Source organism: Cataglyphis hispanica, chromosome 1 (genome assembly GCF_021464435.1).
Source record: "Cataglyphis hispanica isolate Lineage 1 chromosome 1, ULB_Chis1_1.0, whole genome shotgun sequence".
NCBI lineage: Eukaryota > Metazoa > Arthropoda > Insecta > Hymenoptera > Formicidae > Cataglyphis > Cataglyphis hispanica.
The window spans coordinates 15,754,344-15,781,008 of record NC_065954.1 but is presented as its reverse complement, the minus strand read 5'-3'; the positions used below and the strand labels follow the sequence as shown (position 1 = coordinate 15,781,008).

General features: G+C 34.7%; 1 long non-coding RNA gene across 1 annotated transcript in view; it reads left to right on the top strand.

Annotated features, from left to right (window-relative positions):
• Nucleotides 1-26,387, top strand: part of LOC126849035 (uncharacterized) — a 142,568-nt gene extending 116,181 nt beyond the window's left edge. The window contains exons 3-4 of the long non-coding RNA XR_007687345.1: nucleotides 25,193-25,260; nucleotides 26,215-26,387. This is a non-coding gene — a long non-coding RNA (uncharacterized LOC126849035). The remainder of the gene's footprint in view (nucleotides 1-25,192; nucleotides 25,261-26,214) is intronic.
• Nucleotides 26,388-26,665: the final 278 nt, after the last annotated feature.

The following is a 26,665-nucleotide window of genomic DNA, read 5'->3' as shown; positions in this document are numbered from 1 at the left end:
CTGCAAATGAAAACGCCAGCAGTAATCTAATTTGCTTCATACACTTGTAAATAGTCGTATGTATTGGTGAATACACTGAGAAAAAAAAGTTGTTGATTTGACTAAATGTCTTCAACTGATTATTATTTTTTTAATTGAAATATTTAAATATTTAAGTCAAATACGTCATGTTAAATTTAACATGTCGTATTTAACTTAAATACTTAAATATTTCATTAAAAAAAATAATAATCAGTTGAACACATTTAGTCAAATCAACAACTTTTTTTTCTCAGTGTATGGATCGTCAATTGGCATAATAATTTCCACGTTCTATCTCAGTCATGTGCGTTTTTTATCAATTTATCGAGTTTAAAGGTTTCGAACAACACGAGCTTCTAAGAATTAACGCAGAAATAATTCAATTTCACATAGTATAATAAAATATATTTTGATCTCTCCGCGTGCGATGTAAAAATAATAGAAGAGATTCGATTATAATTTTTAATACTCGACAGTTTTAGAGTTACGTGAATATGTCGAATGATTGCATTTTTCTTTTTCTGTCAGAAAATTGTGATTTGATTCGACTTGTATTTCATGAATATCCATACATTCCTAGCGTCAACGTACCGGGCGTTATTTCACGTAACGATCATTCATGTGAATAACAACCTCTTCACTCGCAGCCCTCTAAAAGGACTCGGAGAAGGGGAAGCGGAAACGGACGAACAAAAAGGAGGAAGCACATCGGAAAGCTGATTCAGCGAATGGAGGGGAAGATAACTCGTTTGTTCCTAGTCGTATCCGATGGATTCGGCTTCTTATCGGACAATTCAGAATGAACTTTCCCTTTGGATCAGGGACGGAAGTTTGTTTCGCTATTTGCCGCCATAGTGGCGTCTCGCCGGGAACCGTCTGGGGAGGAAATTATTTGGAGGAAGTTCCTTGTAATATCGGAATTCGTGGAGGCCGAAGGAATGCCGCGCGACTTTCTCGTAGGTTTTTACGCGAGTCGTCTGCCGACGTCGTTGTCGTCGTCGTGGTCGGCGGGGGCGGTGGCAGCGAACAGTAGCGCGGCAAAGGGGTTTTCGTTGGAAAACTTTGGTCCTCTCACGAATCTTTCTAACGTAGTTTCATTCCCCCTTCGGCGAAAACGACCAGATAACGAGTGGACTGTCGCGGAAATCTGGCGCGACGGTTCCCGCGCGCGGTAATCATCGATTTCTTCGTGCCTTCCTACACGCGCGAGATTGTATCCGGCGAACTGATAAAGATACCTCGCCGGAATGGCCGATATAAATTCAAACGCGTCCCAGCACGCGGTCTTAATTGCTAGGACACAGAGAGAAAGATATGGTAAAAGATTCCAGTGTGGATAAAACAGCTCGCGGTTAAGGAAGAATGTTGACGTTGGCACGCAAATAATTGCACGATTTTTTTAAGAGAACGGTGCCAAGAAGTTATGTACGCGTGAAATATTACAGTGTATGTTTATCTACGTAAAAATTTGTAAAATTAGAAAATTTTTATTATCGTCTTTTCTTTTGAGAAAAAAAAAACCGAATTTAATAAAGAATTATTTTTTATGATTAAAACATTTGGTTACTAATTGGTAAATCTATAAATTATTACACACATTGTGTCTTTTGTTGAAGAAGAACACCGAAATAATTTATTAATTTCGTCCTTTACCCTACGAACGACCGAGGCAGGAAATGCGGTTATGTACTCGCCGTTAACTCATAATTCTGAGATGCATTAACGTTTGATGAAAGATTCAGTCGTTTTAATGAGATGTGAGCGCGCGCAAAATTTGTGCGCTGGTCGATGAATATTTGATTGACCATTTCAGTCTTTCTCTCTCTTCCTATCGTGCAATGCGAATGTTGAAATATGTCATGCTATTCGAAATCTCTGGACACTGATATAAATCGTTCAAATCAACATTTCATCATTGTAACTTTATTATCACTCGTTACATTTTGACTATGATATTCTTTAAAAATATTTACATGAATAAAACGTTCGCCCAAACGTCGAAATGATTTAGTATTATTCTTGAACAGTCAAGTTTCTTTTTCAATGAGCAATTCTTTTTATTCATATCAGAGAAGAGAATTTCACAATATGAGAAAAATATGAAAATAATAAAACTGATGTAAATTATGTATAAAATGTAGCTTTCTTTTAAAAATATAAAGAAAGAGAAAGAAAGAGATTCTTAAGCTAAATTTATTTTAGAAACTTTCTAAAAAATTATAGAGAACAATTTTCTTTTTAAAAAAGAAATGGATAGAACGCCGCTATAATCTCTTTGCAACATTTTAATATTTATAACATTAGGTATTTTAATAATTATATCACGAATTAAATTTTACTTTTATCATGAAAGCTCCGATAGATATGTTAATATAGTATCGCTAAAAAACTTGCTATTTCATTGGTATTTTAATTAAGAAAAATTAATCAGCAAAATAAAAATTTTTCCTTAAATCTATTTAATAAAAATAAATAAATAAATAAAAATATAAATTTGTGGAAGAAAAAAATACTAACTAGAAAAATCATTATGAAAATAGAAACTTAAAATTGATATCGCACACTTTATCATTTATTTATAAGAAAGAGATTGTTGTCTAATAAATAATCGCGCACACACATATAACTAATTTGTGCGGTTATCCGTTTTTGTCGGAGAGATCGAGTCTTATAAATCAAGAACATAAATCGCATTCGCGTATCTTTGTAGTACGTTGATATTAAGCGAGCATTTCCCGTAACCAACACGCGAACACTACCTTTTGTAACGTAGTATTACTCGACTTGTACTATTGTCAATATGTGTCTCTCCGTTTTTTTATCTTGCTCTTCTTTTGTGTCATTTTGGCGCCTCTGATACAATGTGAAATTGCTTTATCGATTTAAAGACTAATAGATTTATAGCTTTTGTCATGGAAATTTGGTGGGAGAAAAGAGAAAGATAAATTCTTTAAGTTCATGTACAATATTAAATTAATACGCTCGTGGAGTTCCATGTTATTTATAAATTACAGAGAATTATCCTGAAATTATCGTGAAATTAATTCCTTAATATGCTTAATATTATCCTATTAAAAATATGTGTGTATTGAATCAACTTGTTAATTAGATATAATTACATTAATTTGCTTTAAAAAGTGTTTTGCAACAACATTGTGTATATGGCAATATTAGTATACTTGGATAAGATACATATTTTTTTGACATTTCAGAGATATAAACATATTTTTTTGATATTTCAGAGATATAAAAGAGACCTGTTTTAAAATAAATAAATAATTTATTTTTATACACATTTTTTGAATAATTAATACCGATGAATAAATTTAATAACGAAATTTTTTTCCGTGAAATTAAACGCGTTTTCGTTTTTCTCCTTCGAGGTTTCAAGACAATTATTTTCCGGAACAATTCTCCGGGATACCTCACGAACAGAATAGAATTGCGGCGCCGATTTCACGGCGCGGCTTTTACTTTCCGCATGCCTCGTCTTCGTGCTCTCCTACGTATTGCCGATGAAATCCATAGTCTTTCCGCGAACGCGCGTTTATCTATTCGTGGCGCGTTCAGCCTTCGATCCTCTAAAACGCGATCCATACGGCGCGAAGAAGCACCGATTGGCTTCCTCCCTCGACCTCTGAGATAGGATTGACTGCAGTGGATTTTCCGAGCGACGCGATATCGACGTTCCGGTGGATTTCACGCGAATCCGACAATGGGAACCGCGATGGTGCGGGGCACGACTTTTCTACGACTCGGCGAAATAAATTGAAATCCCAAGGGCGGCGGCTACGATCCCGTAATTTGCGGCGCGAAAGGAACTCCGTAGGGACGGGCGTTTAACGTCATCCGCGCGCGCGCGCGCGCGAACGCGGCGTTGTTCCTTTCCAGCGAAACTATGAAAAATTTCCGCGATGTCTGCCGACGACGATAAGGCTAATAAATTACCATGCATTCGTCTTTAGCTCCTCTATCCGAGTTTGCGACCGCGTCGCGAGCGCCGTCCATTACGACGCATCGCGTGAAATATTACAGTGTAATTCTGTCGAGTGTCACTGGGACAGGTGCAACGATATAAATGACTGCTGAATCTGTGCTTATTTTCTGTGCAGCTGTGTATGGTGCAAAGTAATATTTTTCTAAACAAGAAGGCACGATAATACTACCCTATCTTTTTATTAAATATATATATATATATATATATATATATATATATATATATATATATTCTTTTAATATTATTCTTTTGTTTTTAATATTATTATACATATACATTTTTTTCTCTCTTTGAATTCATCAATTCTATCAATTTTAATATTTTTCTCTTGTTAATAATATTAATAGTAAAATATGTTTTCTTTTTTTTTAATAACAAAATTTAATTTTTTAGCAATATCTTTAATCTTTGCAGTATCAATTTTAGTGAACTGCAATTTATCGTTATAATTACTCTAGATTATGTTTGTGTTTTTATTTATAACGCGAAAAAAAAATGAAAAAAATTTTGCTTAATCGAAATATAATATTGAGTGACATGCAATTAATATATATTATTTTTTTATTGCATATTCGTTATAACCTAAGACTTCACTCTTCAGTTACATCAGATAGAAGGCTTTATAATGTTTCTAAATTAAAGTCTTGTTTTTTTAAACGTATATAAACTGTCGTGCAAATCCTCAGCGCTAAATATTTCACAGCGGAATCTCCGGCGAGGAATCGGCCGCGACAAATCGCGAAACACGGCGACGCGTCGCGTCGAAACACTCCCGAAACTGGAAGTTCGCAAATTCAATTTCCCGATTCCAGGCGGCGGCGCATATTTCGCCGTCTCTAGCGAAGTACGCGAAGCGCGTAAAGCCGGCGGACCGCTAAGGAGTTCTCGCCCACAAACGCAGTCGCTTTTCAACAGAGTTTCCTCTACCCGTGAAAAGGATAACAGCAGATTGTTTCGTGCGCCGAATATCTCTCTCTTGCTATGTGCCACACATTCGAGTCTTTATTCGCAGATAAATTTCGCAACTATTTACGATGCAATTAGGATAAGTTGACGAAAAGAGCGAATAATCCTCTGTGAAGATTATTGCGAAAACAGCTTGGAGAAGATTAGTGACGGACGCTTAAACACTTCTCTAATTTACTTAAAATTATTCGATTGTGTCATTTTTGCCATCATGTAAAGAATGTGATAAAAACTGCAGAAAAATAACCAAGTGTAAAAAAATGCATATTATATCTATTATTAAAAAAGTAAAAAAAAGTATTAAATAATAGTTAATAATTTGTTATAAAAATGTATAAAATTTATTTTATATAATTGTTATATGTAAAATTTGGACAAAATTCTATTTATTATTTTATGTATATAATTTATTTATAATATATGAAAAACATTTGAAGAGATAAAATACATATCAGAAATAAAATGCACATTTATATTAGAATATGAAGTACGCAAGATTATAAGTAAGCTTGTGTTTCGAATTTCGTCGCAAATTATAAATTATCTAAAATAGTCTTTCTGAAAAAGTCATTCATTTAAATTAATTTTTCGTGAAATGTTACCTTAATATTTGACCTGGGATACAAAAATATTGTGTATCATGGAAAGAATATATACTGTATTATTTTATGTATTCGTAGATAATGTATATAATCAAATTAAAAATGGGAGATTTACTTTTTATACATTTTTTTATGTATATCGATGTCAAAAATAAAATTTATTGTATCGGTTTCAATTGTTGTCCAAAAGCTGGACACGGCATTATTTCGAGCGATCGCGTCGCATTAGAGCGCATTTCTGCGTGAGAGAATCGCGAGAGAGCCGCGCACTCGGCCGGGCTCCTTTTGTTTTTCTACAGCCGGCTCGCGCGATGCGTTTGGTAGCCGATTCGACCATATAAAGCGACAAATGTCCTTTTACGGTGACCATTGCCATCCAGGGACCGCGTGCCGGGAGAGTCCGAGTCCGGTATCTTATGCCAGAACTTTCCTAGTACCGGACGAGTCGTTTCTCCAGCACGGGTGTTTGATTAAAATTCTTAATGATCTCCCGCTCTCGGCCACGAAATCGAATAATTACTACGATATATTTCTTTTTCGTTTTCAGTAAATTCCGAATGTTAGAAATAAAGAATTTGATATTGAAAATTTTTTAATGTCATATTGATTTATCATTTATATTGTTTTTGATACTGTGTTCTTTTATGTTTCCGCACAATAGAATGTTATAAATTATGAGATTTTCCAATAAAAATACTTTAAAATTTATTAATAAAAATAGAACTTGCATATATAAGCAAGCTATATATATAAGCAAATTTTGAAAAGGTCTAATAAATAAAATTCTTTAAAATAAGATATATATACAAAATCAAAAATATAGAATAGGTAATAGTAATAGATAGTAATCACACTTAGACCTATAAGTCAGAAACTTGTATGTGCCAAGATACATCTTCTATTTCGAACCGAGAAATATATGTTTGGAGTGATATCTGTATCGTTTATTCAACCTTCGATCCGTGAGTATCGTCCTCTGCTGCCGCATTTGATTTTCTTCTCCGTAAATCTCCGCCAAGAAGATTGACTCTCGTTAAGCGGTCCACAAGAGAAAAATACTGCTGAGCCGAGTCGACGTCTCGGTGGACAAATGGAACCGAGCTTATTCATCCGATCCTAGTTACCGTCCCGTATACCGGCGAAATCTCGTACTGCTTTGTATAATAATCCAAGAAGCATATTTTTCTATGATGATTTTCTATTTAAAGCGCAATAACTCTTGGAATTATGCGTTTTATTTTTATTTAACAATATTTTATTTTTATTTGACAATAAATTTCTGGCATAAAAAGAACTAGGTACTAAAAAATGTGTTGCTGCAAAAATGAACAAATTTTTATTCTTAATTTAATTTTGAGTAAACGTTTTTCTGTTGTATTTTAATTTCCATTATCTTGTGTTTGTGTTGTGTATAAGTTATATCTGTGAAATATTTGAAAATCTATTTTTGATTTTGTAGGAAGTCACGAAACGATATTATATATATTTTTAGAAAAACAAAAAAAAGTTTCAAATATCGAAGATCGACTGTGGATTCTCGGATACGTCCCTGCGATTTCGCGACGGCAAAAGATCAATCCAAGGAGGTAAGTCCTTGTACAGACAGTCATCGTCATCTCCTCTCGCTCGCGTCTTTAATTCAGTTCCTTGCGCTTTTCTTCGTTTACCATTTGCGCGGATCTCTTTCTTTTACGCGATGTATAAGCATCCGCATGCATTCGTGCGTGTGTTGAACGGACGTTCTTCGTGTACAGCTGCCGCTTGAAGCGTGTACGACACATTAACTGTACTTGTTATGACGCCTAACGTCGCATCTATAGCAATTACAATAATTTTTCAGTAATCGAAAATTATTACAGCAAAATTCCGATTATCATTTTGACCAAACTTTGATAAAAGATATTTATATATGTATATATAATTGTATTGATTTCTCCTTTCGACTTTTTGTAAAAAATTAATTCTTGATCCTAAAGATTTTGAATGCTTTATGCTTGAATAGTACAAAAAAAATTTTATTATTAATATGATTTCAGCAATATTGCATATCGATAAAATTAAAAGAAAAAAAATTATTTATTGCTAAGCATGTATATTTGAAATATTTTGATAAAATTATATATTTAAAATAAGATATGAGTAGTTATATTAAATATATTAAATTCTGCGAATGGATTCTATATAATATTATCACAGAATTAATGCAAAGTACCTGGATTGAGAAATCGATTGGAATGAAATCAATTACTCCGACACGGACAATAAATCATTCGTGCCAGCGCGAGCCCCGGTAATTAAATTTTATTAATCCATTGCTTAATGAACACGTCTTTCACGGGCACTTAACAAATGCGAAACTTTCAGATTTTTATGAACTTTACGATCCGACGTCTCAATCCGTGCACGCGCAAATAACGGGCTCGATATACCGTAGAAGTCAGGAGGACAGAACGGGGTGAGGGACGCAATGACCGTGATCAACAAAATTAAAACGACTCTTTTTCGTCTCATGCGATGTTAATGTTAATTCGCGTACACGCGGCCTCCGTCGATATATTATTTCAACGACGTGAGCGTGATACTTATTTCGATAACCGTCGCGGCGCAATATTGTGCTTTATATCGAATATAATCGAGTCGGGGGTACCACTTTACTTGGTATAATTATCGCTGTCCAAAACGAAATGCAAATAGGCCCTTCTTCTCTCTCTCCTCTCCCCTCTCACCGCTCTCTTGTAACCGTAGTATTTCAGTGCGAGCGTATCGCGCGGCGATATTATCTTAAACGTTGTAATATATTTAATGATGTAAGAAACGGGTTCAAATGTGCGTGTTACGTCGCACAGCACCGCTACGCACTTAACATCACCACAAAGTCGAATATTTATGAGTTTCATCACTGTCCAACCGAAGCTTGCAAGATATGGTAGAGAAAAAGAGCGAGAGAGAAAGAGAGAGGAGGGGATGATTGAAAAAGAATGAAAGAAGCCAAACAACTAAGCTCACATACACATTTATATATATATATATATATATATATATATATATATATATATATATAAATTGTTGACAAAAATTTGGCAAAAAATTGACAAAAAAAAAGAAAACTTGAGAAGAAAGTTAATACAAGGCCTTTCAGATGTAAAAATATAGATTAAAAAAAATATATATATAATGAATAGTTCGAAAATTAATCGAAAAACCAAAAGTAATCTTTAACTTAATCTTAAGGTATCTTAAGGTATCTTTTCGCCATATCTGATTAGAAATTCTTGAAATTATTATTTTATTTTCTTTTATTTCATTGCTTTATTATATTGAATTTCTTCGATTACAAGATCGTGTAGAGAGTTACCCTATTATAGAATTATTAGTGAATCAAATGGATCGTAAAATTGTATCTTTGATAGATCGTGCGTCATTGTATCTTGGTCATTCGATGCACCGATAAAGGCACGTGATGGTTAAGTAACGATTGAATCCCGCGGACGTTCGATCGAGCGGATCTTAATCACGTATTCACAGAACACATAATCGCACATACACGTGATGGAACATCTCTTGCATCGGGACGTTGGGTGGAAGGAGATGGGAGTTAAGTGATTGGAGGTTCAAAGGGAGATAGCCGCTCATCGAGGTAATATTGCACTATATCGATCGATAAGAGAGACGCTTCTCTCAACGTCATAATTAATACAAAGCGCTATAATTGTCCGAATAATTTTTGTATTAGTGATGAGATAGGCTTGAAAAAGGGGGAAGAGAGAGAAAGAAAGAGGATTTTCTTTTACGCTAGACGTGTAAAAAAACTTTAAACTAATAGTGCCATTGATTCATTCCGTTATATTTCAAATAATTCTAAACGCAAGTTAGACTCAAATACATAAATAACATAGGCCGTAAAAAGAAAAAATTTTGTCAAGTAATTCTAATCAAAGTAGGTGTTTCTTATAGATTTTGGCTACAAAGGACAATGCCGCTGTCCAAATTCCTTCGCATCAGGTTTTAAAGTTATTTTAAATTTTAAAATGAAAAGTTGCTGATTTTTTATCTTCTTTTTTTGTGGCCAAAAATCTATAAGAAACACTTATTCTAATCAAAATTATTTGACAAAAAAAAATTTTTTTTGGCCTATGTAATTTTTATAGAAATTGTCCCGATTTTGCAAATGAGTTGTTTATGGTAAAGTTACCGAAAAATTTTTCATCGAAGAAATAGAACCGAGATCGAGTCGACATTAGCAGGAAGTCAGATTGGAAACATACGTCTTTGCGATGGAATCCGTGCTTGTGCCGCTAGTAGTATTTAGCGCAAGAATGCGGTTCACGATTACCGGTTGCCATTGCTATCCGCGGTAGACGCGGTTAAGTTCATGGATATCTTATCAAGGACGGACAGCGGCACCAATTTATTTGCATTAGATTTTTCTTGCGACAGTACAAGAAAAAAAATAGTAACTCTAAGATGAATGCGGAATGCCGGACGCAATACATGACTATCTCTAATTTAACTTTAAATATACATAAGCATTTGATTTCGTCGACTGAAAATTTTGCCGAATGTAATATCTATTGACAATAAAGATATATTGAAGAAATAAAAATACAATTGATTAAAGAATTCACTTTGTAATTATTTTTTTATCAGTTATTTTGCAAATAAAAGAAGATAAAAAAAGAATAAAAAAAAAGTATCTATCAAATTAAGATTTACATAATTTTTTCAGTTTTGCAATAATTAATTTTGTTATAAAAAAATAATTATTCCAATACTTTAATATTGATAAATAGTTGCACATTATAATCATTAATAAAATTAAATAATTTTTTTTATTTATTACATTATTGTAATTATCTTGTTTTATCTTCAGCATAGAAAATATTATCAATATTATTATTACTATAAAAAAGTTATTAACGCGCTCATTGCAGAAAATACAAAATAATACGGCAACTTTTGTCTAAGTCACGAAGAAACAACCATTTTAAACTTGATCATCTTTTTTAAGGAATTCTAATTTTACGCTTTGTCTTTAAATAACTACAAACTTCAACTTAAATCAGAATTCCGAAACCCCGTGAAGGAGAAAAGAGCGAGTTGCCTGTCGCAAGGCGGTGCACTTTGATCGCATTCAAGCTACGGATTCCCCGACCGAGTAGGTCGCAGCTAAAATGGGGGTTGACATTTTCCCTTTCTCTTTCTCGGGAAAGAGACTCTCCCGATCCGCTGTCTCGATCTTCAGCTCATTCTTCCCTCTTTCCCCGTTTGTCTCTCTTGACTCCTCTCACTGCGCGGACTAATGGTGGCAGTGACTAATTATTTAGGGAGAGCTCACGATCTTTCCTTTCTGTCTATCCCTGAGACTTTCCTCCCTTTCGTTTAGTTCTTTGCGAGAGAGGGAAAGAGATAGAATGTGTATGTGCGTGTGTGTGTGTGTATGTCCTCTCCTGTCTTTACGGCCATTTATTTTTCCTCTCTGGGCTGCATTTCTGCGGAGTCAAACAGAACACTTATATGGACTTCGTCACCGACGAACGCTCGTTTCGTGCCGGCATAGGATATACCGCTACATCGCGGGGACCATTGTTTTGCACCGAACGGTTAGGCCGAACTCCGGCCGAGGCAGGACTCGCGCGCACCAGCCTTATTAGCAATTCAAATTGGCGGCAATTTTTTGAGCGCATTTTTGACCTCCTGTATCGGGGGGTCCGTTCGCCGCGCATCGCTCTTCGGCTTTTGTCCCCGGTTGTACATGCCGGGGCCCGGACGCGCCGAAACTCCCTCTCCCTTATTAAGGCCGCCCTCGCCATATTAAGGACCATGCGCGCATTTAAAGACTTCGAGTAATAATTAGGCTCTAAGTCCCGCGGTCTTTCATCCTCGCCAGAGCGACATATTTTGCTTATTGCATTTCTCTATCTCTCTCTCTCTTTTTTTCCCTCATTGCGATGACGAAAGAGATTGGTGGCCTATAAATTGCGTCGCAATGTTTGAAATGAACTATTTGCAAAGTCAGGCGTGCGGATTCCCGTAAAATTATGTTTAAAACATTTTTTGGCGAATTGTGTATCAACGGAGAGTCTGCGTAAACGCGATAATAGAAGATCTCCCTGGAAATTGTGAGCGTCAAAATCGCGTGATTCTAATGATATTATAATCTATATGAATTTAAAAAATGTTTTTTATACTTCTTTCAAAATTAATACAAACTCATTCTCTCAAAATTAAGAGAAAAACATTATTTTTATTTAGCAAAAAGAACTCAAGTATTGTATTCAATTATTTAATTAATCGGCATAATTTATCATTTATTCTGTTACATTATTTGTTGTATGACGTAGCCAATTGTTTGCATTGTGATAACATACAGAGATAAGTTGAGAAATATGTATGCGAATAGAGTTTAGCACATGAAAGGGACTGGATTAGAATAGATAACAGCCTTTGCTACTTGTCGATGCATTAAGAATCTCTTTATCTGATTACATTTACTTTTTTAAAGGTACTTAACTTTGATGGTGTCATTCTCGATTTGTTCCATTCTCGACGCTTAACAAAAAAGTCAATATTTTTGTCTATTCATTTCCATTTTCTGTCGTTATTTTCCCGATAAAACGTTAAAAATTCGAGAATTGGAACGATACGAAAAAGCATTAAATATTTGTTTTTCTCTCTTGAATTTTTTTTTGTCATCAAAGCTCTTCGTGAAGTCCAAGAGCAACAGATATTGTTTGACAATGATTTTTCGCTGTCGATCAGAATTCGTTAAAGTGATGATTTCATTTTTAACGTGATATTTGTTGCTATTCTTTGAATTTACCGGAATTATTACTATCGTCAATGGCTGCATTCCCAAAGGAATTTATTCATATATTTCATTGTGTCAAATAGAAAGAATATCAAAAAATGCGAATTTCACAATATATTGCCTAAGGTAAATCTCCTTCGAATATTTGATTATTTGTTTTTCTTCTTCAAGCTTGGCCATAATTCTGTCATAATACTGCACACATATGTGAAACATTAAGTAAAACATTAATAATATATACGTTTATATCTTGAATTTTTCAGATCAAATAAATTAAATAACTAACTAAAAATAAATAAAATAACAACGTAAAAATATTAACTGTATTATATAGCTATTAATTAATATGTTTCATATCGTATATACGAGAAATGAAAATATGTACAGAGTATATCATGTTTGACGATATTATATGTACAACGAAAGATCTTTCGCAAGTATAATCGAATCATTCAGTGATTTAACGTAACGCGTGTCGATGGTTCGCTGCATCTCAGCCATCTTGAAGAACTGCAAGAAGAAAGGAAAAAAAAGAATCATTCCTCAAATCTTGCAGCCCCATGCAAGTGCGTCCCAAGGCGGGTCTCAGGTGCGCCGATAGCTGCCGTTGACGTAAAATTTGTCAGCGAGTTCCCACGTTAAATTTTCGCACTACGCGGTTACGATCTTACGTAAATTCAAACCAACTCGCACACATATTATACACGGTGCCGTGAGCCGGCTGTGAACGTCCAATAAGCAAATTGAATGGCTCGGAAGAGAGGGTTGACGCGCGCTATATCTAAATATTCGACGCCGGTGTTCCATGAGAAATTCATGATAGAGGCGAAAAATCTTTCTCCCGTTCTCTTTCCAATCCAGAACTCGCCCATCTCCGCTTAGAAAATCTCCCTGCATTTAAATATCTCTCAGTCAAGTTGTGAGAAAGTAAATAAAAGATTTTTTTAAATAAGTAATAAGTCTTAGAATTATAATAATATTTATATATAAAATCTGCAACCTTTTCTGTACCAAATCTTCATATTCAACCAAAATTCTAACATCTTTTTACTGCGCATGTAAATCGTTCTCAACCTAACAAGAGTGTATTTCAAAATACATTTGCAGACGAAAACGCGTGCGCTAAGTTTATGAGTTTTCTCGTCGAGATGGGAATGCGATTTATAGGAGCATAGTGCATCTTCTCGTCGTCGTTGAAAGACTACACGTGCTATGTTTACGGTAGAAAAGGGACACACACGGAATGTGCGTGCAATTCCCTCTCGCAACTTCGCTCACGGATTATTATTCTCGTTCTATCAGAGAAATATCAGATAAGTTTTGCGCGCGCCGTTTGCTACTAACGCTGGTAAATTAATGTCGCACCGGTGTCTCGTACGCAAAATGTCATTTCGGCTTATTTGGGTTATCCGTACTTGCTCCGCGGGGATAAAGCAGCGCCCGCGATAATTTTCAAAGCACCAGCATGGTATACACGCTAGGCGATGGGGAGTAAAAGTTTCTAAATTTCCACGTAACCAAATAGTCTTGTTTAATGCGATCAATCTCGATTACAGTCTCCTTCAGTCTTGTGAAAACATTGTCGAGTATAAAATATCTCAGAGATATCGCGTTTCCCTTCAATCAGGAATTCTTTGATGAATTTTTAGTCGACTTTTCATTAATAAGAGGTTACATTTACAGATGAGTTTTAGCGAAATTGAGCATTAGCAGAGTATAAATAGATGAAGATGTGTTTAATTAATTCCATTTCTTAAAAATTTGTACAATTTTTACATATAAAAAAAAAAATTATTACGTGCGAAGAAAAAAAAAATTGTTTTTTAAACTCATGTATTATAAAAAAATAATGTATTAAAAAATCGATAGATATAAAAATAAGCTATAATAGTTGTGAAATATGTAATGATATACAATTTTTTTTTGTGTAACAAAATTTTTTTATATGCGAGATAAAAACGTACATATTTTTGAGATAGTGACTGTTAGAATACAGTTGACTGTTGAAAATAATTTGTACAAATTCATGGGCAAGCCAATGAAATCGATCGAGAATCAATCACTCGAGCTCAACGAAATTCCTTGCAAGTGATAGCTTTATGTTTGGGCGAAATTTCACAATCTCTGCACGATGATGCACACTATTGAAACGAATCACAACGAACGTAGTAAATTATTATTACTATGCACAATTCGAGTTTTCGCTCGCTTAGTTCCGGCCGCGATTTCCGCATGTGCGGCGGGGATAGGTATATTTGATTGCTCTCTATGTGCCCCTTAAATCATAGTGCTTTGCAGCACGTAAACGAGGCGATTCATCGGCGTGTAACCCATGCTGCGCCTTCGTGTTTCGGACGAGGATCTTCGTGGGTGGTACCAGCCCGTGCGAAGCGTGTCTCGCGAACGTTCCGATGCTCCCCTGCGAGGATTTTCATTCCTTCTCTCCGCAGTCTCTTCGCGGTTTATCCCTTTCCTTCCCTCCTTCTCTGCCTCTCTTTCTTTCTTTCTTTTTCACTTTGCTGCCGATTTCGTGGGACGGCAATTTTTCGCGGAAAAATTCGCGACACGCGCCACCGCTTCTCCAAAGAATTTTCTCGCGCTCCCTTGACACATTCCCCGGAAAAGCACTCTTCTGATATTTGTCGTACGAATTTTCTCGGGACATCCATGAAACATGATGTGTTGTAGATGGAATTGGAGAGCAAATTGGATTTTAACTCGGGATAGATCAAAGAGATTGTTTATACTTGATATAAATGATTGATTAAAGAACATGGTAAATTAGGTAACATTTCTTGATTAAATTAAAGCGTTATTTTTATTATATGTTTAAACAGTATTATACATTATATGATTATAATATATTATGCTAGAAATATTCTATTTTTCAAATTAATACTGCACGATAAGTACTAAATTGACAAAATTAAATTTGCAATAAAGATAATAATTTTATACATGATATAAAGATAAAGATCATACAATAAGCGAAAAACTAATAATATTTTCTCAAATAAAAAAAGGAATATTGTTAACATAATATATTATTTTATATATGGCCATTTCTATAATTTTGCTTATAAAACTATAACTAAAAAAATATTGATTTTGTTTATATGTTGTATTTAGAGCTGCATTTATCATAGAATAAATTTTCTTTATTTTAATGTATTTTCCTACTCCACATTCACTGGTCGCATATTGTTATATGCTAAAAAAATTTAATACGTAATATATATGTAATTTAATTTATATATTTAAATGTTTCTAACAATTGCGATTCTTTTTTAAATTTTTTTCCGAGAAAATCAGGACAGCCAGGGATCATCGTATAGCCGTTCACTTAATAATTATCGAGAGGCGTTTTCGATAGATTGCGAGGCGCTTGGCCTGTCCAAAAACAAAGAACGATTTGCGAAACGGTGATGCGATCGCGACTAGTATAATCCTATCTTCTTCGGGCCACCGCCCAGCTGCAAAGAGTGCGATGGACCAAAGTCAACTGAAAAATGTACCAGCTCGACAATACAAATGACGACATTCACTGGCATCGCTAGAGAGAAAACAAAACAAAGCTCTTTTTTTTTAGCACACGACTGTGTGTATTTGTGTGTATGTATGTGTATACATATATCTGTTTGTATAAATGTAAATGCACCATAATAACTGATTACACAAGAAATAATCTCGCGGTAGACATTGCAGCATTTTAATTTTCGTGAAATCATCTCGTCGAAAGCACCAACTTGCTTTTATTTCTTCTTACTTGTGTTATTCGCTTCGACTCTTGTCATACGCTCATCGATATTCGTCTATCTGCGTATGTGAGTAGTGAGGCGGATTCGCGCGTGCGAGTGAATGCGGCGCGCTCGGAGGCTGCAGGGACCACGAAGATGACGACGTGCGTGAAGAGAACACGGCTGGGAAACGCGCGCGCTGTTTCGGTTAGGAGCGCCTTCATAAATATGCAGAACCAATTACGCCCGGGCCCCACACCGCCGTCACATCGTTCCCGTCCCCGAGGTCGCCACCACCGAGAGTGGAATCTCCGCCGCGGTGGCCCCCCCGAAGCAAACGAAGCTTTAATTCGGCCGCATTTCTTCACTCGCTCGAAAATCACCGCGTTCCCAGCGTGGCTGGGCCGCCCGAGCCGTTTTCTCGGTCGGCGGCAAAGGTGGTCCCCGGCTGTACATGCGTGCCCCCGGGGGCCAAATCGCCGCGCCGGACCTACCGGGGAAAAGGGGGAAACGCCGCTCGGATAATATCGCGATAATGAGAGAAATTAATTATCGCGCTTAACGCCATTCATCGTCCGCACTTAAACGTCACGCACTAGCGACGGCTCGCGAGCGTGTGCTGTTCTGTGTACGCGTTGCGTAATCGAAATATAATTCCCAAGTGTATAGAGAATTAAGGGAATTATGTAGAAACTGTGCTTGCTGAGAAATTATCGCAACCACTAATTTAAAACTAATTTAGTTTCTATAAACTAGAATAGTATTATTAAGTATTAGAGATTAAAAGATAAACAATTAATACTTTATAGATTTGAGATATTCCCGCAGTGACACAATTGTAGGCAATTCAGGAATTTTTATAATTTAAATGATTGTAAGTTTTTCAAGATAACTTTTTCAAAATAATGTTTTTTGTATATTTTTTTGATAGCTGTAATGATACTTCAAAGTATTTTTTTAATGTCTATGTAACATATTATATAATCTTGTATGTCTATTTAATATATTTTAGTTATCTGTATAATATACGTCTACATATCTTTATCTTTCCAAATAATTAGTAATAATTCGGAACTGGATGGTTGTGCTTTTAGAGAAAATTTGTATGTGTGAAAATAATTATTACATTACGATTACAAATTTTATGAAGAATCGTAATACATATCATGCATGCAGGCGGAGATATGTTTTAATTTGTTAGCTACCGGAATCCTTTTTATAAATAAATTTTAAGAATTTTGGATGCTGGATGGAATGCTATGTTTATGTAAAAAAATTTATATTTCATCTCATATCTTTCTTTTGATAACCATGATAGCATTTAAAATAATGTCTGGTGCATTGCATAATATGCATATTATTTTTTCATCAATAATAAAATTCAATGATTTTTTTTTCATTATTAGCATTTTGTCGGAAATAATTATTACATTATTATCAAAGAAATTACGTAGGATATAATAATACTTGACACACATTATTCACATGAATGCATTTTAATTACGTTAAAATTAAAATTTTTTGATTCGTTGATTCTCGATTGCAAAGATACAAACATATAAGGAAACATTTCCACGCTGAGAAGAAATTTATGATTATACGCGCGACAAAACTTTCAGAAGTTTTTTTTAAACGAGCTGTTTTTCGAGATCTAATCTATCATTAATCACAAAGAGAATGACTGGAATGCCATCGGTTGATCTTTATATTTACATTGCTTCCCGTATTCTCCATTCGGTAACTTTGATGGCATTTAAAATACTCTGTACCAATATATTATTTGCATAATACACGCATAATTATTTTTCCATCGATAATAATTCGGAGATGGATATCCATCACCGCTGAGAATGATTATTACATTATCGTCGGTTGTAGAGATTGCGTAGGGCGTAATAATAGCTGACGCGCAGGCACATTTTAATCCACACACGCGCGTCTTCCCTTTCTTTCTCTTAGAGAAAAATTTCTCTCTCGGCGGCAAAATAAAGTCAAACACACGTAAAGATATATTTCCGCGCATCGGCGTAAGCTAAGAGTGACGTTTTAATTATGCGACTCCTCCGAGCAAACGTAGTGGTGCATTAATCGTACGGATTCCGCGATGGAGTGTGCTACAGCGGACTAACGATGATGATAAAGGCGGCGAGGGGGTTGCACGTGGAGGCGACAGTGGGGAAGGGAGAGGGATTGCATATTACGCGAAAGACTTTCATAATATTCGGCGTTTAAAATTCTCGCATAATATCCGACTACGCGCGACAGCGAGAAAAAGAAGAAGGAGAAAGAGCAGGACCAAAAAAAGAAGAGCAACAAGAAGAGAAGAAGTCAGGGCAGAGAGGCATGCGTCGCCTCGGGCGTCTTGGGATAGGACTTTGCTTCTTGTTTGTTTTAGCGCGTGCTTCGATGTGCATTCGTTTGCACATGTATGCGTGTATTGTACATTTGCGTACGAACTTTACCGTATAGCCGTTTCACTTTAGCGTAGACGAAAGCTTAAGCAGTGCGTTCATTAATCTTCCGTTTATGATTCTCGTAAGACTCGCGATGACATTAACTTCGTTCAATAGAGCGTTTCGCAACAATTCCTTCGAAATTATTTACGAAAAGAGATGTGTATATTTTTTTTATAGTAATTCTTAAATAATTAAGTTTCACAGTAAATATCTCACAAAATCTTTAGAAAAATAATTTATATTTCGTTAAAATAAATCATTAAAAATTTTGTGCAAATTTTTGTAAAAGTTGTATGTTTATTATAAAATTGAATTTTATAATTTTATGTTTAATGCTAGACATTTTAAAAGATTTTTCAGTTTTTTAAAGACTTTCAGTTTTTGGTAACAGTTTGGTATTTTTAATTGTTTCACTATGATTAAAAAATATAAATTTTTAACTTATAATCATATTTATAATTATGTTTTTATAAACATATTTTTTTAATTTATAATTAGGATTATTTTCTACTTTAAAAACAAGACCAAAAATAAAAGCATAAATTTTTATTTATTGATATTAATATTAATTAAATTTTTATCTTCAGTTTAATAGCTTAAAAATGTTTAATCAAGAAAAATTATTTAAATTTATTTTAAATTATTTAAAATAGTTAAAATTGAGTAATATTGAAACGATTGTACGAGAATATCGAGCAACAAGATCTCACTCCCGTAAAAATTTCGTGCCATATGTTATTTTCAGTTTGTCAGTTTCTCATTGCGGATTCCGTTATCTTTGTCTTTTTTTTTTTTACGGAGAAGCCAATCTGTTCCTCGCCTCGTTATTATTCAGTGAGTGCGAGGATTCGCACTTGGCGGCGCCCTTTAATTAGCAATATAAAGCAACGTAAGCGACGCAATATCGTCGGATTACAATTTCGGCTTGCCGCTCCCCTCTCATGGCACGAAGTTCGGCCACTCGACGGCCGACGATTACGAAAACATGGCGCAAGTTTTATCTCTCCCACAAATTTGATATCGCGGACTGGGGTTGCCCGTACCGGCCATAAAAACAGCGCGGCCCTGTCCATTGAATACAAATAAGATGTTCGCACCGGGAGGGATCGATAATGGAAGTTAATAAAACCGGTAGATATCCCTCTTTCAATTCATCATCGGGGCCATTGGCACGGTGAAAACAAGTATTTCTTATGTATAAAGTATGCTTAAGAAAGGCTTCCGCCACATATTCATATGTACGGTTATTTAAATTTAATATATACAACGCGAAAAATAATTAGAGGATCACTTTTTTTACTCTTTATTACATAAAATAAACTAAATTTTTCGCATAAAAAAAGGAAAATATTGTGTGTTATATTACATATTATATACAATATATTTTACATATATATTTATTTTTATATATATTATATATATTTTGTTTCTCTTATTTTTGATTTTCAGAAAACATCTCGGGATCTAAAAGAATCCTCTAATAATATATCGCGCATTTTCCCCATCAGGCACATTTCTCTCATAGAGACGCTCATCTCGGTCGTGCTCACGAGAAACAAATAAATTTGATAATCTATCCGACGTCTGGTTAATTAGTAAGTGTTAATCGTGAGTGAAAGAAACTGGCATAAAACGGAACGGTATGTATGTAAATCAACTAGGACAGCGCATTCCTTTAGCAGCAGCGGCAACAGTTAATCGGACCGCCGCTTGTTCCCGGCTAATTGATATAAACATTTATGCCCGCGAAGCTTCGATGATAGTCTGGTCCCCCCCTCTTCCCAATGGCTAATTGACAAACGTTAATTACACGTTCGTGTAGGGCCGAAGGGACCATCAAAATCGAGTCTCTGGATGGACACGCGAATCCGCTGCGTCGGATAATTAAGATCCCGCAGTCCCGGAATTCGAATTCCGATCCGGGCGGATTCCGCGCCCATATTTATCTAATTAGCCATTTGGCTAACGAGCTCCGCGAACAGGAGAAAGGGAGAGAGAGAGAGAGAGAGAGAGAGAGAGAGAGAGAGAGAGAGAGAGAGAGAGAGAGAATCAAGTTTCAATTAATCCCCTTCTTTCTTCGATACGTATCAAATTAAATCATTGTGAATTTTCCATCATATTTGCTGATAGTTTGGGATGCAATCGATTTGATATCGATTGCGTATCGCTACGAATTTATATCGCCTATTTTATATTCTCTACAATCGTATATAATAATTACTGATACTATGATAATCGTGCTAAATATACATATTGATGTAATTCAATCGTAATGTCATTTTTACGATAAATAATTCAAGCAAAAGGTTTTTTCTCCGAAAATTACACTACAAGAGAAATGTTTATTTGACTTAATAATTTCAAATTTTTTTTTTTTTTTTATTTTAGAGATACTTATGACATAATTTTATTTTAAAAAAATGTGATAATTCTCTTTAGTAATGTTATTTTCACATAAAATCATTGATCATATCTCCGGCATTTCATGCATTTGAAAGTTAAGGAAAGTTAGCTAAATAGAGTGTCATTATTAGATTTCATAGTCGTTCTTGTAATTCACGTGAAACGATATACACGCGATATTTCGACAGATAATGTCGCAGTACTTTAGGATCATAAATGATGTTATTCAATATTCGCATTGAGGCTTTGTAGCGTTAGTCCGGATTGGCAATGCACTAGAGTGCTTGCAAACGATGCTGCGATATCTGCGGCGACCACGTGTACATATTGCAGATGCGATACGTCCCATCATTCCATGCTGACAATATACTATACAACCGAGGCGAGTATAACCGATTCCATTTACTTGCGATTACTCTTCGCAATTGCTACGTTAACGATCGTGTCTTATTTCATCGGCGCGACGGTACTATCGATTATTTCTTCTATGTTGAATTTCTTTTGTATATTTATCGAGCTGCGAAATATCGAATCACATTATAGTATAAACTTCATAATTTATAAACTTCACTTAAAGTATTACTGCGATGGGATTTTTGTTACCGCACGTTGTCCTCGAGGGAGCTGCCCCTCGATGTGTTCGGCTGACGCGACGGGTGGCGAACTACTTGGCAGGTAAAAAGGGATAAAAATCGTGAGCGATTCGTCCATCGCAAATCGTTGGATCGTCGTGTCATGTCCCTCCTGCGGTCGCCACCGTTTCCCTCCCATCCTCCGGTCGCATCCTCCCGATAAGGTTTTCCATTTCCCCCTACTCTCGAGGCTCCCTAGGGGAAGCAACCCCCTCGCAGGATTGGCCCCGAGACTCTCGTCTTCCTCGATTCTGCCTTTGAATTATGGCTCACAGATATCCTGGACCCTGGTGGTTATACCAAGCCGACGTTATGTACGTGTACATACGCGCATGCGCTCGGTATTTCATAAATATGTGTCAGCAGATACGCGTTCCCTTGACATTTCGAAATTTGTCTGCCAAAGATTTTTTTTAATCGCTTTATCGATAATATATGATCTTTGTGAGAAGAAAAAATATATATTTCCTATTAAGATATAAATGTAGAAAGAATTCTGTAAATTATTATCCAATCAATTCTTTAAATAAATAATATAAGGAAACAGCGTAAATAAAATATAACAAAAAAATTCGCGTGATGCAACGACGAGTTTCATTGAAAAGATTTGCCGCTTGCCAATCACTTTGTACATTTGCATGTATGTACGTATGCGTAAAATTTTTGCGTACATATTACGTATGCGTAAATTCACATATATACGTAAATGACGTGCCTGTATGTGAAGGATTCACGCAAAGGAGAACGGAACGTCCATCGGACGACTCTATGATGGCGCCGAATCCACTTCCGAGGGAAAATCAAGTTCCGGTGGATGGTCGGGTTTAGCCGCGTTTTATCATATTTTATTATACATGAGGGAACATTTCTTCCCCTGGACTCCTTAGCTCGCTCTCACATCAGACACGGCAGATGGAGTTTCTTCGAATTTTTCTCAAGTCACACGGCGCTAGATCGATCTCCCTTTCTCTCTCACTAAGATGCATCTCCAAAATTCCGAATTGATCGGTATCACTTTTGTCGGAAAATATTTTCGATCTCTCGATAATTTGTTTTTTTCTCGATAATTTGTGTATTTGTGATCGAACAAATTGATTGGTTTCTTACAACGAAAAAATACTTCAACCAATGGTCTCAATATTTTAATTTCAAATAACATTTTGTACGTATCAGAAACTTAATTTATAGAATTTATAGAATTATAAAATTTATGATACTAGATAATATCCTAAAAACGTGTGAATTTTATAACGTAAATTTTATGGAGCTTGATAAGCCTCTTTATGTTCGAAGGTAAGAGAATCTGATATAATAACGATCACAGTTTCGACAAAATCTCTCAGATAATGCCATATCAAGTCAGATTAAGAATCTGACAATTTGCGTGGAATTGATAGCATTATTGAATATTCTTTAGAAAGAATAGGCATAATTACAATACTTTTATATGTTACACAGAAATAAGCGTAGATTTATTCTCTCCTTCTCTCTTTCAGGTTATTCTGGTGCTTCACTCATCTCATTTAGTGACGCAGGCAGTAAAATCAGGAACTAGAGAAATGGAAACTATTCGAAGAACGAGAGTAGTTTGCTTGAACTAAATTACGCGAGAATTTCCACTCATTCTCTGATCGGCGATTCGGACCTTCGCTTTTTGCGCGTTGCACACCGATGCGGTGCCCGTGCATAGGATAAACTCATTCGCGCGATTATGTTTTCACCAGTGGCATAATTAGCGTCGAGAGTGGCTTACCACCGAATTCGAGATATACATTAAATATCGATCCAAATATACAAGCGCATGGGAAATTCGATTCTCCTATTCAAAATATCAGCCAGGGAATTCGCGACACGTTCGCCAATCACAAATGGAATTAAGCTCTGCGAGATATTAATTATTATCGATTGTATTCAAATATCTTATTAAAACCTCTCAAAACTTTCGATTCTGATAAGGCAATGTAATCCGAAATTAAGAATTTGTACTGCGCAAATTAAATATGATTGAAGAAGCATATTATTTGAACGCTAGATTCATTAAATACTAAGAGTTAATATTAATGGTACGTATATAAATAGTATCATATATCGTAATTATCACATATAGTAATTTTTATAATTATTATAATTATTAATATACATTACATATATATAAATCGAATTTTATATATATAAGAGCCACTTTGTTTTAAAATAAAGATTTATCGCTTTAATGCTTATAAGAAGTTATTCTTTTTTTTTTAATTTTTAGCGAATTTATATTCATATAATTTCATTGTGTGAAATTACGATTATACAAAAAAATAAACAAGACAAAAGCGACAATTTTTTTCAAACAGATTCAGTTCTTGTGTCTCAAGATATATAAAATATGTAAATTTCAAAAAAATTCGTAAAATGATTACCAAACATTCATCAAAGAAAGATAGAAATTAAAAAAATTCTTTTTTTATTCCTCGATATATACTCGAGTGAATGAATATTATAAATATTATAAATATTTAACAAATGCACAAAATAAAATTTTTGAACAAATATATCTATAAAAGAGAACACTGACTTTTTGAAATTGTCGCTCAAGTGATGATAAAAATCGGGGGTGTCGAATAAGTTTAGGAGCATTTCCGTGCGTTGATATTATATTCGCATGATCGCGATCACATTTTCCGATATCGCATAACTTTAATATCGATCGGCATCCTACTGAATCGCTTTTCGTCGAAGAATTTTATTCGCGAGTGTAATACCGTGTCGGGAGTGCCGGATCAGTCTATGGGCGATTGTTTTAATGCTTCAATGAACCTGTATCGTCGCGGTCGCAAATGTATTTTTCAATACAAATATCGAGCGCACTATCCCGTAGATCTCGACAATATTTTGTCGGATGACTTTGTTTATCAATATACGCGTTCTGTGTTATATCGGCGAGTGTGATTAACTGCATTGTAAGTACATCGAAAAGCATTGAGATCGAGAGATTTCGAGGAGTAATGGATTATTGAGATAGAATACTGCTGTTGACTTTTTTTATATACGGCAAGTCTAAAATACGAGGACTGTCGACAATTTTATATACGCTGTCTTTATACACGTATATTTACATACTCGTATATATGAGAAAACATTCTCTTCGTTTTATATGTTTTATAATGACTATATATATATTATTTACTTTTGCGAAGAGAAAGAAAGAGAGAAAGAAAGCATATATATATTTTGCGTTTATTGAAATTTTTCATATTTTTTGTAGAAAAATTGCACATATTGTATAATAATCTCTTTTATTATTCACATCAATTATGACAATTCTTCATTTTTTTTATCGGAAAAAAAATTCCTATTTTAAACTTTATTTTTAGCCTCATTTTGATTTGGATGATCATGTATTTAAAGTGTGAATAACACCGCATTTTATTCTATTTTTGCATTCGTATTTCTTTAAGATTCTTAAAGATTATATTAGCAGATAATTTTGATTTTAAATGATAAAAATATATAAAATATATAAATTGAAATGGTTAAATTACAAAAACATGTCTATAGCTCTTTCTAATTATTTTAATTCCTCAGGCAACATTGGGCAGAAGAAGAAGACGACGAAGAGATGGTTGGAGATGGAGAAGAAGAGAGAATGAGAGGTAAAAGAGAAAAGTCAGACTCGCGGGTGGTCCCACCGCGGTGAACCGCGATGGTAGCAACGGGCAAACTAGCCGCGTGCCTGAAACGCCCACTTACTTCCCCGTTAAGATTTATTCCCCGTTACAACAAAATAAATCATTAATAAGAAATTTGGATAGAATCTATCTATATGCAAAATGAAAGTGAAACCTACGTAGAAGTACGAGCGTTTGACGTTCGATTTGTAGATATCTGAATATAGAAGTCGATGGAAATTTAATTGATTCTCTAGGAATAGTTTCGCGGTGCGTATTTCCACATATCTCAAAATATCCTGACGAAATTCTGGGTTAACTTTTAACTTGCACATCCAATCTAATGTCATACATATTTGGTGATTCTGATAATAGCGGAAAGTCCGGCGTTGTAAATTCCGCACGATCCAATGCGAATGCTATAATTTAGAGCTATATCCAGGATTTCAATATAATATTTATTTCAACCATCGACATTTCGTTTAGAAACGACGATTTCAAAATATCATATTTTGACAATAATACACTCAGTTTATATATAGTAATATATAATAATATACTTCAGTATTTTTATCTTATCCGATGTTTAAATTATATGCTAGCAGTCGCGTCTATAGATTGCGGCCACATCGTGGCATTGCATTTTCATCTGAAATATATTTATTTTAGCAGCATTAGCTATATATGCATGAAGAAATCTTTTTTTTCTTTAAAAAAATTCTTTTGAACATTTCTTTACGTTTTGGAGAGTTAGCAATATAATAAATCTAATTTAATAAATCAATCGATATAAATTAAATAATATCAAAATATTTATTATACATATATATATATATATATATATATATATATATATATATAGTATATAGTATGTTATATGTTATATTACTAGATATTTGCGTGTGTCACACATAATTACTGTATGCGACAAACTTTTAGGTGGTCACAGAGGCGTAAGTGACGGATCACCCTTTACTTGTGGAAGCCCTCAGGGTGTTTTTGAAGCTCTTGGGAAGGTCCGAATCGCAATCCTGTTTATGACATCCATAAAGTCAATTATATATACATATGTATGTATATCTCATCCAACGCATGCGTAATATACATTTAAAATAAAGCAGTATATAAAATAGTTTTCTTTTTGCATAGCCATTTTTGATATACTTAGATACTATTTTACAGAAATAATTTTTCCAGATTTTAAGTATTTTTTAAAAGAACATCAGTTTTTTAATTATGTTACACATTATAATATAAATCGATTCTCGCTTACACGCGTATATGCGATTAGAGATAAACGTTAAAATGTCTCACGAGAGATTGCAAGAGAAAAGAGATAAAATTTAAAAAACGTAACTAAAGCGAATACATAAATCTATTGTTAGCGTAG